This window comes from Phyllostomus hastatus, unplaced genomic scaffold (assembly GCF_019186645.2).
Source record: "Phyllostomus hastatus isolate PE091 unplaced genomic scaffold, TTU_PhHast_1.1 phas_scaffold_397, whole genome shotgun sequence".
NCBI classification, from domain to species: Eukaryota; Metazoa; Chordata; class Mammalia; order Chiroptera; family Phyllostomidae; genus Phyllostomus; species Phyllostomus hastatus.
Window position 1 is genome coordinate 5632333 of NW_025334029.1, and position 11673 is coordinate 5644005.

The 11673-nt window shown below is 37.6% G+C and overlaps 1 pseudogene; it reads right to left on the bottom strand.

Moving 5' to 3' along the window:
* Nucleotides 1-10441: 10441 nt before the first annotated feature.
* LOC123807059 lies at nt 10442-11256 on the bottom strand (annotated as a pseudogene).
* Nucleotides 11257-11673: the final 417 nt, after the last annotated feature.

The following is an 11673-nucleotide window of genomic DNA, read 5'->3' on the forward strand; positions in this document are numbered from 1 at the left end:
CATTGTCGTATTAGGTTTGCTAATATTTTGTTGAGGAATTTTGTCTGTGTTCATCAGGGCTATTGGCCTAATTTTCTTTCCTTTCAGTGTCTTTAACTGGTTTTGGGATTAGGATAATGCTGGCCTCATTAAATGAGTTTGGGAGCCTTACATCCTCTTGAATTTTATGAAATAGTTGAAGGAGAGGCATTAGTTCTTCTCAGAACTTTTGGTAAAAGTTACCTCTGAAACCATTCGGTCCAGGACTTTTGTTTGTTGGAAGGTTTTTGATTAGTGCTTCAATTTCATTAGGTTTAACCTGTTTATTCAGATTATCTGGTTCTTCCTGATTTAGTTTTTGGAAGATTTTATGTTTCTAGGAATGTAACCATTTCTTCCAGGTTGTCCAGTTTGTTGGCATATAGTTGTTTATAACATTTTCTTACTATTCTTTGTATTTCTTTCTGCCAGTTGTTATTTTTCCTTTTTCATTTCTGATTTTATTTATTTGAGTCCAGTTTCTTTCCCTCTTGAAGAGTCTGGTTAAACCTTTGTCAATCTTGTTTACATTTTCAAAAAGCCAGCTGTAAGATTCATTGACCCTTTACATCATTTTTACACTCTACTTTATTTATTTCTTCCCTGATATTTATTAATTACTTCCTTCTACTCAAGTTGGGCTTTATTTGTTGTTCTCTTTGAAATTCATTTAAGTATGAAGTTAGATTGTTTATTATATATTTTTGTTCTTTTTTGGAGGTAGGCCTGTAATGCTATCAATTTCCCTCTTAGGTTTGCTTTCTTAGTGTCCCATAGGCTTTTATTTATTGTTGTTCTACTACAGTTGTTCTCACCCTACCCCCTCACATTGCTCACCCCTACCCTGCCTGCCCACCTGCTCACAGTCAATCCCCACCTTGTTGCTCATGTCCATGGGTCATTTATACTTGTTCCTTAAATAGCCCCTGCCCCTTCTTTCTTCCCTTATTCCCCTCTCCTCTCCCCTCTGGTCACTGTTAGTCTGCCTCTTGTCTCCATGGCTCTGGTTCTATTGTGCTCTTTTGTTTGTTTTGTTCATTGGGTTCCCCATATAGGTGAGTTCATATAGTATTTGTCTTTCACTGCCTGGTTTATTTCACTTAACATAATGCTCTACACTTACATCCATGCTTTTGCAAAGGGTAGGAGTTCTTTCTTTCTGCTGTGTAGTATTGCATTGAGTAAATGCACCACAGTGTTTTAATCCACTCATTTACTGATGGGCACTTAGGCTCTTTCCAGCACTTGGCTATTGTGAATAATGCTGCTATGAACATAGGGGTGCATAAGTTCTTCTGAATTGGTATTTCAGGATTCTTAAGGTATAATCCCAACACTGGAATCACTGGGTCAAAAGGCAGTTCCATTTTTTTTTGAGGAAATTCCACACTTTTTTCCCACAGTGACTGCACTAGTCTGCACTCCCACCAACAGTGCACTAGGGATCCCTTTTCTCCACAACCAGGCTAGTACTTGATATCTGTTGATTTATTAATGAGGCCATTCAGACTGGTGTGAAGTGGTATCTCATTGTGGTTTTAATATGCATCTCTCTGATGGCTAGTGATGCTGAGTTTCCTTTCTTATGTCTCTGGGCCCTCTGTACCTCCTCCTTGAGGAAGTGTTTGTTCAGGTACTTTGACATTTTTTTTTAATTGGGCTGTTTATTTTCCTGGCATTGATTTGCATGTCTTTATATATTTTGGAGAATACATTTTCTTTTTGAGAATACATTCTTGTTTGAGGTACCATTGACAAGTATGTTTTTCCATACAGTTGATTCCCTTTTTGTTTTGATGACATTTTCTTTAACCATGTCAAAGCTTTTTAATTTGATGTAGTCCACTTGTTTATTCTTTCCTGTATTTCCTATGCCCTAGAGGATGTATTGACAAAAAATATCTGGGTGAGATATTTGAAATTTTACTGCCTATGTTTTCCTCTAGGACATTTATGATGTCATAGTTTATCTTAAGTCTTTTATCCATTTTGATTTTATTTTGATGTATGGTGTAAGTTGGTTGTCGAGTTTTATTATTTTTTTATGTACCATTCTGGATCTTTTAGCAACATATGTTGAAGAGGCTATTTTTACTCCACTTTATGCTTATGCCCCCTTTGTCAAATATTAATTGACCATAGAAACATGGGTTTATTTCTGGGCTCTCTATTGTATTCCATTGGTCTATGTGCCTATTCTTATGTCAGTGCCAGACTGTTTTGAGTACAGTGACCTTGTAGTATAGTGAAATATCAGATATTGTGATTCCTTCCTACTTTGTTCTTCTTCCTCAAGATTGCTGCAGCTATTCAGGGTCATTTTTTGTTTCATATAAATTTTCAAACTTTTGTTCTAAATCTTTGGAATATGTCATTGGTATTTTATTAGGGATTGGGTTGAATCCATAGATTGCTTTGGGTAGTACAGACATTTGAATGATATTGATTCTTCCAAATCATGAACATATTATATGTTTCCATTTGTTTGTATCTTCCTAAATTTCTTTCTTCAGTGTTCCATATTTTTCCAATATAGATCTCTTGCCTCATTGATTAAGTTTATTTCTAGGTACTTATTTTCCATGTTGCTATAGTAAATGTGATTTACCCCCTTGTTTCTGTTTCTGATATTTCATTGTTGGTGTAAGAAAAAGGCCTTCAATATCTGAATATTGACTTTGTATCCTACTATTTTGCTAAATTCACTTATTAAGTCAATTAATATTTTGAGTTTATAGGGTTTTCTTTGTGCACTATCATGCCACCTGCAAACTCTGACAGTTTTGCTTCCTTTCCAATATAGATGCCTCTTATTTCTTTTTCTTGTCTGATCACTTCCAATACTATGCTGTGTAGAAGTGGTGAAAGTGGACATCCTTGTCTTGTTCCTTGATCTTAGGGGAAATGTTTTAGATTTTTCCTGTTGCATATGATGTTGGCTGTAGGTTGTGGCAGACTCCAGTCAGCAGAGTCCACCTGTTGTGGCTGAAAGAGAAAATAAGTGCACAGGCGACAGCAATCCTGTGGAGAAAAAGGGAATGGCATGATTACTCTTTCAAGGGGAGAGTGTCTATGAGTGCTTCAGCCACTCCCTCAAGAGGAGAGCACCCCAACCCTTGCCTAGATAGGCTTTTATTATTTTTCTCAGGTCTTACATCAAAGAAAGATTTATTTTCTATTACATAGAATATTATTGTCTACATTTTAGGTACAATAAAGAAAATGAAAATAACATGCAGAGGGGAATGGCAAAGAACTGATTAGCTCTGTCCTTGGGAGAATTCACACAGGCTTTGGAAATTACCTTGAAGATAGACAATACACATTTGTTGTTTTAGACTAGGGTGATGGAGTTTTTGCAAGCACAAGCCATAACAGTCAGAATGCATTTTCTAGGCCTGATTCCCATGGGAATACTCGGTTTGAAGGTCTGGCTCCTGCCCACCACTTTGCTTCTGTAGGTTTTCTATACAGAGCTGAGTCACATTTGCCAGACTGAAACAAACTGGTCCCTTATAGTAGGTTTCTTGTATATGGCCTTTATTATGTTGAGGTATGCTCCCTCTATCCCCCCTTTCCTAAGCATTTTTATTATAAATAGATACTGCAATTTATCAATTGGTTTTCAGCATCTGTTGATATGATCATCTGATTTTTGGTTTTCATTTTGTTTATGTGGTATGTTATGTTAATTAATTTGTGAATATTATACCATCCTGAATCCCTGGGATTAATCCCATTTGATTGTGGTGTATAATCTTTTTAATGTATTGCTGGATCTAGTTTGCCAATATTTTGTTGAGGATATTAACATATATGTTATCAGTGATATTAACCTATAGTTCTCTTTGTTTCTTGTGTCTTTACCTGTTTTTGGAATTAGGATAATACTGGTTTCATAAAAAGAGTTTGGGTGTCTTCTCTCTTTTTGAATTTCTTGGAATAGTTTGAGAAGGATAGGAATTAGTTCTTCTTCAAATGTTTGGTAAAATTCACATGTGAAGCCATCTGGTCCAGAGCTTTTGTTTCAGCAGTTTTTTTTTATTACTGCTTCAATTTCATTAATTGTTATTGGTCCATTAAGGCTTTCTGTTTCTTCTTCATTTAGTTTTGTAAGATTGTATGTTTCTAGAAATTTGCCCATTTCACCTGGGTTGTCAAATTTCTTGGCATATAGTTGTTTGCTGTAATTTCTTATAATTCTTTGTATTTCTCTGGTATCAGTTGTAATTTCTCCTCTTTTCTTTCTGATTTTATTGATTTGAGTCCTGTCCCTTTTTTTTCTTGATGAGTCTGGTTAAAGGCTTGTCCACTTTGTTTATTATTTCAGAGAGCCAGGTCCTGGATTTATTGATCCTTTGAATTGTTCTTTTAGTTTCTATGTTGTTTAATTATTTTGATCTTGATTATTTCCCTCCTTCTACTCGCTGTAGGCTTTGCTTGTTGTTGTTCCTCTAGTTCTTGTAGATTTAGCATTAGGTTGTTTTTTTTTTCTTTTGAGATTTATTCTATCTTTTTTGGTAAGGTTGTATTGCTATGAACTTCCTTCTCAGGACTGCCTTCAATGTGTCCCAAAGGTTTTGGGCTTTTATGTGTTCATTTTCACTTTTTTCCAGAAACTTTTTATTCCTTCCTTGACCTCATTGTTAACCCATTCATTATTTAACAGCATGTTATTTGGGTTCCATGAATTTGAATGTTTTTGAGTTTTTTCCTTGAGTTTGGTTTCTAGTTTCAGTCTATTGTGATTTGAGACAATGTGTGATATGATTTCAATTTTCTTGAGTTTGTTGAGGATTTTTTTTGACCTACCATGTGGTCTATGTTTAAAAAAGTCTTTTCATATGCATATGAAAAGAATGTATATTGTGCTTCTTTAGTGTGAAAAGTTCTGTATATGTCAATTAAATCCATATGATCTAGAGTGCTGTTAAATGCCAGAATATCCTTGTTGATTCTTTGTTTGGAAAATCTATCCATTGTTGACAATGGGTTGTTAAAATCCCCTACTATGAATGTGTGTTTGTTGAATTCTTTCTTGAAGTTGTCCAAGATTTTCCTCATATATTTTGGTGATCCTTTGTTGGGTGTATGTATGTTTATAAGAGTCATATCCTCTTGATGTATTTTTCCCTTAAGTATTATATACTGTCCATTGTCTCTTTTTATGGCTTTTGTTTTGAAATCTATTTTCTCTGACATAAGTATTGCTACTTCTGTTGTTGTTTTTTTTTATGTCCATTTGCTTGGAATATTTTTACTGACCCTCACTTTCAGTATGTGTAGATCTTTGCTCTGAGATGGGACTCTTGTAGGCAGCATATGTGTGAGTCATGCATTCTTATCCATTCACCTACTCTATGTCTTTTGATTGTAGCATTCAATCCATTTATATTTAAGGTTATTATCAGTAAGTACTTATTAATTGCCATTTCCCTTTGTTCTTGTGTTCTTTTCCCTCCCTCCCTCACTCCCTCCCTCCCTCCCTCCCTCCTCAGAATCTCTTGCAATGCTAGTTTGGTGGAGATGTGTTCTTTTAGCCTTGTTGTTGTTGTTCTGGGAAGCTCTTTATTTTTGCCTTCTATTTTAAATGAGACTCGTGGTGGGTAGAGTTGTCCATTTGCTGGCCTTTGTTTTTCATTTCTTGGAAGATTTTTTGCCCTTCCCTTCTGGCTTGTAGTTTTTCTGCCAAGTAATCATCTGATGGCCTTATGGGGCTCCCTTATAAGTTACTAGCTGCTTCTCCCTTGCAGCCTTTAATATGCTCTCTCTGTCTGGAAATTTCACCATTTTTATTATGATGTGTCTTGGAGTGGGCCTCTTTGGATTCATCTTAATTGGAACTCTCTGTGCTTCCTGAACTTGTTTGACTTTTTGTCTTATCACATCAAGGAACTTTTCTGTCATTACTTTTTCAAACAGATTTTGTATCCCTTGCTGCTTTTCTTTTCCTTCTGGTATCTCCATTGTACAGATATTATCACATTTCATATTATTCTGCAGCTCTCTTTACCCATCTCTGCTATTTTTTGAGTCTTTTTACCTTGTCTTGCTCTTTCTGGGAATTTTTTTCTACCTTGTCTTACAGCTCAGTGATTCAATCATCCACGTTATCTAGCCTGCTCTTAATTCCTTGCACTGTGCTCTCCAATTCAGAAATTGTATTCTTATTTTCTCCTGGTTCTTAGTAATCATTTCTATGTTCTTTTTCATGCTGTTGTAGTTTGCAGTAAGTTCCTTCTTGCTTCTCTGTAGTTCTTTGTACTTCTCACTAAGCTTCCTTGTAACTATTATTTTGAACTCAATTTCTGATAGTTTACTTGCCTCTATTTCATTTAGCACCCTTACTGGGATTTCTTCTTTTCTTCAGATTGGGGTTGTTTCTTTGTCTCCCCATTTTAGAGGATACTTGCCTTGTTTTTTTTTTTTTTCCTATGGTGGGGCACTTGTGGGATTCATTAGTGCTGTCTCCTTGATCTCCTGAACTTGCTGCTCTTGGGATGCATTTTTTTGTCACTTATTTTGGCTCTCTGGTTGTAATTGGGTTTTGATTGTTGTTGGGTCATTCTTTGTTAGGTCTTTCCTTCTGGCTGGGTGACTGAGAGTCACTTTGCTCACTAGTTCTTGTATGTTGTTTTGCAGGTGCATTGTTTTATTCTTTCTGGATCCTCTACTGGTGATATCAGGTGGTGTCCCAGTCCTGCCTTAGGCAGCCTGTTCAAGACTGCCTGGGATCCACCATATGTGGATGGGTCCTTCAGTTGTTCCCCCATAGATTTTGTACTGCTGTATTCTCATTTTCATTTGTTTTAAGGTATCTTTTGATTTCTTCCTTAATCTTGTTGTTGAACCATTCATTGTTCAATAACATGTTATTTAGTTTCCATGCTTGTACATATTTTACTGTGTTCTAAATTTTTAAAATTAATTTGCTTTTAATTAATTAGTTTTTAATTTTGGTACAGGCACCCAGACACCTGTGGTGATTGGGTGTTTTTTTAGTATATTTTATTGATTATGTCATTAGAGTTTTCCTACTTTTTCCCCCTTTGCCCCACTCCTTCCTATCCCCTTGACTCTAGCAAGTTCCCTGCCTTATCATGTCCATGGGCTGTGTTTATAACTTCTTTGGCTTCTCCATTTCCAACACTATTCTTAACATCCCCCTATTTTGTACCTACCAATTATGCTTCTTAATCCCTGCACCTTTTCCCCTATTCCCCTGCTTTCCCTTCCAGCTGATGTCCCTCCAAAGGAACTCCATATTTATGAATCTGTTCCTATTCTGGTTGTTTGCTTAGTTTGTTTTGTTTTTGTTTTTGTTTTTAGATTCCATTGTTGATCACTGTGAATTTGCTACCATTTTAATGTTCATAGTCTCGATCTCCTTTTTTCTTAAATAAATCATTTTAATATTTAATGCAATAATGTCTGTGATGATGAATTTCTTTAGCTTAATCTTGTCTGCATAGTACTTTTTCTGCCCTTTCTTTCTGATTGATAGCTTTGCTGGATACAGTAGTCTTGGTTATGGGTCCTTGCTTTTAATTACTTTGAATACTCCTTTCCAGCTCCTTCTTACCTGTAAGGTTTCTTTTGAGAAATCAGCATATAGTCTTATGGGAACTCTTTTGTAGGTAACTCTCTGTTTTTCTCTTCCTGCTTTTAAGATTCTCTCTTTATCTTTAAGCTTTGGAATTTTAATTATGATGTGTCTTGGTGTTGTCCTCTTTGTGTCCATCTTTGTTGGACTATCTGTGCTTCCTGAACTTGTATGTTTATTTCCTTCACAAAATTAAGGAACTTTTCTTCCATTATTTTTTCAAATAAGTTTTCAATTTCTTTTTGTTCCTCTTCTCCTTCTGGCATCCCTATGATTCAGATGTTGGCCCTTTTAGAGGTGTCCCAGAGTCTTCTTATACTATCCTTCTTCTTTTTTGTTTTTTGAAATACAAAATTTCATTTAGAAACTTTGAAGTAGAAAAAAGCCCAGTCAAGAAAGACCAGGTGGAAAATGAGTACCCAATAAAATGGAATTTTAGGGCAACAAAAGTCTAAAAAAACACAAAGAGAAATAGTGCCACTGTTATTTGGACAATGGCTAGTTACTTGCATTTTTGGTATTGTTAATCACTGAGTCTGAGTTTTCCTCTGAATTCCACACACAGCATGCACTACACAACAAATTATCATAAAACACCTGCTTTCTACACACACATTTTTGGGACAAACTACCACCAGAAACAGATCCGTACAAGTACATCAGGGGCTGAGCAATCTCAGTAGTGGGTGACATACAACTTGCAGCATTCTGCCAAGCAAAATAACTGAATGGGCTGTGGGCAAAGCAAGTGAGGGAGTGTTAAAGAATGAAATATTTTAAATATTAATAATTAATTTAGACATGGTACTGTATTTTCTGCAAATAAGTAACATTTAATAACACACTAATGAATTTTATCTCCAAAGAGATTAGTGCACTGGCAAACTACTCTGTTAACAGTGGAGGGAGGGCTGTGGACAGCAGGTGCCAAAACACCCAGCCTTGCAGATCCCAAGGCAGCAACAGCCTTTACTGATCATTCCCTTCATCAGAGGTCCTGAAAGAACTTGCAGCATGATTGTGTGCAGGTTGAACTTTTACTCTAAGCAGCAAACTTTAAGGAGCCAAAAAGGAGTCCCCAGTGGGCAAGGAAAGCAGAGAAATATGTTAAATATAAACTTAAAAGACAGTAAAATGGGAACAAGCCCCACTCAGATCCCAGAGATGTGGGCAAGTCCCCAAAAGTAGTTAGATTTAAAAACTGAACACACCTCATTTCCCAAAAAAACACAATACATAGAAATTTCAGGGGTAACTGGAAAAATCATCAAAAGAAATGTTCAATGAAAATCAAGCCATTCAACTCAAACATTGCAGGGTCAAAATACATCCTCTACTCATTTAGCCAACAATGCCTCTTGCTTTTTTGCAGAGATGCAATTGGTCAAGGACACCAAGTGGCTTTACAGAGCAACTTTTAAAACTTTCTTTCTGGGCCAAGGTTAGGCCTATGCAGACTCAGGTAGCCCTGCAAGGTCTGTGAACAGCATGTTCCAAAGTTCCAAAGTCTGGTCCTTCCTTCTCAGACAGAAAGGCAACACACAAACTCTCCTGTCTGCTGGGAACCACCCTACCTGGTTTCAGAAGCTGTAACCCCCTATGGCTAAGGCTTAGTGAGTGACCTTTGGACCATAAGCCACTAAGGAGACAAAGCTTTTCTCCCTGGCAGGAGTGCCGCTTCTGTTCTTTTTACTTCACCCTGCCAGGCCTCCAATGTTTGACCGGTTGGCCAGTGACGGGTAAGATTCCCTAAGGGGGGAATGACCTAAGACAGGCACGATTGTGGGAAGGCCCCAGGGAAGGACTTGGGGAGATGGAGAAAGGGGGTGATGGACTCTCCCCACTTGGCTTTAACATAGCCTGAGTCATCATTCTGTCTGCAAGAAGTTTCCTAATCTCTTGGCTGCCTTACTTCCCCTGTCTGACTTAAGCCTGAAACAATGACAGAAGTCAGTGCAGCCCTGTGCTGGAAAGGGTGGGTTCCCAGGGTGATCAGGCCTAAGAAAGAATACATAAACTCTTGTGAAACCTGCTTCGCTAAGAATGCTCTCAACTAAATGATAAATGTCCGAGGAGGAAATGAATTTGTTTCCCAAAGTTTTGTAGCCCTTTAGCTAACAGACCCTGACTCAGAATAGGCCCTCAGAGTTCTTCATATGTTATCTATTGTTTGATCCTTACTGCCTGACAATGATTAATGAGCTTTACCTGTATTCCTGTGCAAAACGAATCCAATAAAAGCCCATTGATGAAACGTCTCTTCGCCCTTCTCCTTTGAGAGATTGGCCACCTTTTCTCCCCAAGCAGATCATGTCTTGGTAGACTTATTCTCATCCATGGCAGCTGGGGAGGGGGGGCTTCAGGCAGAGCCCCCCCACACTTGTGAGGTTACATTTCATATTTTGAGATATGGAAGCATGTTTTAAATACTCTTAAGGCATTTATTTATTAAAAAGTTCTCTACTGAGATTTCAGATTAGCTTAAAATTCAAATCAGTCTTTACCTCAGTGAATCACATAAAAACATCTTCTCCAGCAATCAATGTTACCAGCATGCATATGGTGAGCCCATGGTCAGCCTCTCTGTTTCCTAGGTAAACCCACTAGATGCTAATACTGCTCTGCTACAAGGTAAAAGCTCCTAACTCAAACTTATTGGAAAAGAAGTGAAACTTCTGCAAAGTGCACTTTAAGAAGAAGTACTTTTTGCTTCTGAAAAAGAACCAGTGAGTCCTCTAAAAATAATAAAAGGGAATATTTTACAGTTAAGCACATGATTTGGAGTGAAGAATTCAGATGTTGCTCTGCTGATCCAGGCTTTTAATACTCTTCTTGTTCCTCCTGTGGTCCCCCTTCATCAGGTATCACAAAGCCTTCATCTGTGGTATACAGAATGTCCACAATCCTCTGCAACACAGGGTTGTTTTCCCCCATGTTCTTCTGACAAATCAATTTGATGTTCCTTAGCTTTCCAAAGTAGAAATCCCTCTCTTTCTCCAAGTCTTCCACGGTGAGTTTCAATATGTTGACCTGCTACATGAGTTCAGCTGCTTCATCATCTCCATCACCCACATCACGATTATTTCACACCACACCTGGGCCAGCATTAGGGGTTAAAGTAGTTCTGTGTGTTGCAATGGGCTTCTGTGGAGCTGCACTGCTAGAGATGAGAGGTTTTTCAGTTTGTTCAGAGCTGGAGCAACAAGGGAGGAGGGCACTGAGGTTTCTTGACCTTGTCTGGCAGCTACAGGGTCATAGTCTTTTCTATCATAGTTTACATCAAAAAACTTCTTGAATCACTGAACGAATTCAAAATTGTCCTGAAACTTTCCTTTTACTAATTTTCCACAGGAATTATTTTGTCAACACCCATTCTCTTAAAACCTGCTTTCAGTATCTTGAAGTTCTGGATGTATTCATGTTCTATCTTAGCTTAGAATTTCACTTTCTTCAAGGTAATGGAGCCCCGGAGCATCATGTCCATAAACTGACAATAGGCAGCCCCTGAGCACAGCTGTTTAATCTTTGTCAGATTCAATTGCAGTGACTCATTGATCCAGGCCAGCCTAAGTCGGCAAGCCATGTCGACTTAGGTTATCGCTGGTGACTGATGTTGAATATACATTTACTGCCATTTTTGGCTCTTGGTGGAATCCCGTCCACTGCCCATGCCCAGCTTCGGTTCCATCTTCATCTCGTTCAAACTGTCCCACTCTACCCGCCCATGTGATGACCTCATCTATCCTTTTTTTAAAATTCTAATTTCTTCTTTCTGTCTGGTTCAACATAGAGAACCTTTTTTTTTTCAACTACCAAATGAACAAAAATTTCAGAGTGGAAGTAACCAGTGGAAGTGATGAATGATGTGCAGACCAGGCTGGCCCACACACTGCTAAGGGAGGGAGCAATGGCAAGACCTTTCTGGAAGACAATTTGATGTCATAGATTAAAATCCTTAGCTCCCTCCTGACAGTTAAAAATTAAACTGGTGTTTAATTTTTAGTAATTTATCCTAAGGATATAATACTGGATGTACACAAAGATTTAATTGT